The sequence below is a fragment of the Galeopterus variegatus genome, unplaced genomic scaffold, assembly GCF_000696425.1.
Source record: "Galeopterus variegatus unplaced genomic scaffold, G_variegatus-3.0.2 Scaffold3364, whole genome shotgun sequence".
NCBI classification, from domain to species: domain Eukaryota; kingdom Metazoa; phylum Chordata; class Mammalia; order Dermoptera; family Cynocephalidae; genus Galeopterus; species Galeopterus variegatus.
The window spans coordinates 23,685-26,560 of NW_007729475.1; the positions used below are offsets into that span (position 1 = coordinate 23,685).

General features: G+C 45.4%; 1 protein-coding gene across 1 annotated transcript in view; it reads left to right on the forward strand.

Annotated features, from left to right (window-relative positions):
* Positions 1-132: 132 nt before the first annotated feature.
* MKRN1 (makorin ring finger protein 1) overlaps positions 133-2,876 on the forward strand; it is a 22,623-nt gene continuing 19,879 nt past the window's right edge. Inside the window, exon 1 of the mRNA XM_008584750.1 lies at positions 133-149. The gene's annotated coding sequence lies outside the window, so the exon portion shown is untranslated. The remainder of the gene's footprint in view (positions 150-2,876) is intronic.

Below are 2,876 nucleotides of genomic sequence, written 5' to 3' on the forward strand. Positions count from 1 at the left end.
CCGCCTCGCCGCCCGCCACTGCGTCAACCCCCGCCGGGTCGCGGAGGCCGCGCCGCGCGCGATCGCTTCGGGGGCCGCCGCCGCTGCAGCGCCACGTCCCCTCCCCTGCGCCCGGTCCGCGCTCCGCCGCGAGCGCCGTGCGGAGAGAGGTAGGGCGACTCCTCCCCTGCTGGGTCCCGGGTGTGTGTGTCGATGGACGCCCCCCCACTTCTAGCTCTCGAGGGTCGGGATGGGGCAGGAGGCTGCCGCCCTGAGCCGGCCTCCCGGCGACCCTCTCCGGGCCGGGCCTGGGAGACCCCGCCGTGGGCCCCAGCGAGCTGGCCTGGCTCCCGGGGCCTCTCCTCCGCCCGTGTCATCCGTTTGTAACGTCCTTTAACGTCTCTCCGCCCCCGCCCCACCATGAGAAGCGGCTTTTGTGTTTCTTTGTATGTTTGTCGAGGTTGGCGGTTCTGAGCTTTGTCTTAGAGCCGAGCGGCCGGGGGGTCCGGGGTCGTCTCCCCCACCCATGGATTCACGGGCGGCCGGCGTCGCCCTCCCCCAGCGCACGGTTCCTCTTTGGAAATGCTCGCATCTCACTTCTTTTTTTTTTAAAGATGACCGGTAAGGGGATCTCAACCCTTGACTTGGTGTTGTCAGCACCATGCTCAGCCAGTGAGCAAACCGGCCATCCCTATATAGGATCCGAACCCGTGGCCTTGGTGTTATCAGCACCGCACTCTACCGAGTGAGCCACGGGCTGGCCCTCGCATCTCACTTCTAAAGGCGGTGGAAGCTCGTTGCTTCCCGAGGACAGCGGTTTGGTTCTGGTTCGGTTTGCGAGACGAAAATCTTGGTAAAATGAGGGGTGAGTGGAGGCAGGTTGTTGGGACGCGTGCGCTTGTTTAAAGATGACCGAGCTGTACGCATAAGAGGACAATTGTATGTCGTACTCCGATTTATAAGCAGTGATCAGGAGCGACTTCAGGCTTTTCTTATCGGTTGAAATCATCCCACTAAAAGGCCAGTTTTTACCTGGGTGGGATAATTTACATGCAGATACGTAAAAATATTCCTGATATACAGAATTCACTGTCGTGGCATTAAACGGCGAGATTGAAGCATTCCCAGTCTTGAATATGATACATTTATTAACGGGGAGATGGAAGGCTTCTCAGTCTTTAATATACATTTAGGGCGTGCATGGTAACCTTAATTCAGTAGTGGGATGCAGAAGAATATAAGCAATTTCAGGTAACTCGTCTTATTCGTATGTAGATCCTAAGAATGGAATCAAATGCACTATCACAAGGAATGAGAATTTTTTTTTTTTAAAAAAAGATGACCGGTAAGGGGATCTTAACCCTCGACTTGGTGTTGTCAGCACCACGCTCAGCCAGTGAGCGAACCGGCCATCCCTATATGGGATCCGAACCCGTGGCCTTGGTGTTATCAGCACCGCACTCTACCGAGTGAGCCACAGGCCGGCCCTAGGAATGAGAATTTTAAAGTTAGTATTTACGGAACCAATTATTTGAATCACTGTTTATTTCTCTTTTCTACGATGCTGCAGTTGATTTATATGACCTAATTGAGTCTTTTAAAAACAAAAACTAATGTAACCTTTCTGTGCCTGAATTTAACTTCCCATTTCATCCTGCTGCCCCAATCTACCTCCATACACTGAAAATAATTTTCCTTGAATATGTGAGTTCTTTAGGAAGTCCGTAAGGTCCCTCGATTTTTACCCACTGTCTCCAACCCTTGAATACCATCACCAACCTGACATTTCTGTACCTATTATCCTATTGTGTCTGTAACTTGTCACAGACTCATAGACCTCTGCAGAAAATTCATGGTCACTTTCAACACTTTTCTTTCCCCTCTGTTAGGTACTTTTCCCTGTTCTATTTCCCCTTTTCTAGTTCCTTACTAGTATCATAAGGATTCTAACCAGTTTACCAGACTAATCGTTCCTCTTTGCCTTTCTCTAGGATCTTTGAGTTAGTGAAATATCCTAGATGTTTCCTGGACTAGTGGGAATTCTTTGCCTGTGAACCAGTAGATTATATATTTAAGAAATTTGTATAGTTGAGTAACCTAATAATTTGAAAAATCATTATGTAAAAGATAGTAGGTATTAGATGTATTAGCTTTTTTTTTTTTTTCTTTTTGGTATAGACTTGTCCGTAGCTTTTGTTTGTTGAGACAGTTTATAAAAAGTACATGTTGATTCATCTTGGTTGTTACGGTTTGACATTGTTTTCGGTTGTTTTAGGTATCAATATGACCTCATTTAAAAAAATCTTTCCTTTGGATAGAGGAATAGCAACTATGATATCTATTTTCGAGACTTGGAGCTCCCTGAGAGGATTAGGTACCATGTTTTATCACTGTACCTGCGGGGCTTTCCTCAGTTCCTGGCATAGAGCAGATACTCAGGAAGTGCTTGAATTGATGTTGATAAAGTCATATCTAAAATTGCCCGTTTTAATATAAGCTTGTAAGATTCCTCTGCTTTCATTTTTTTAAACACTTGTAAATTAGCAAAGACAAAGAACTTAATAGAATGTGTGTTTATTTTGGGGGGACTAATACAGAAAGTAAGCATTGAATGCTTACAATAAGAGAGGCAGGTACTAGACGTTAAAAGGAATGCTGAAGGGTTGTAGTATAAATAAATGTTTTCAGTGTGTTTGATAGTTAAACCTCCTTTAAAGACGATTCAAGGTAGTGGTGTGTTGTAGTGTTTGTGCTGATTTCTCCCTATAAGAGATCACTCCTCTGTCTAGGAATTCGACTAAGGCTATTTTCACTTAAGCTATAATCTTCTTTACGTTAGTTCTTTAGATAAGAATGTTTTCTTTTTTTTTTTTTTTTTTTTTTTTTTTTTTTTTTTT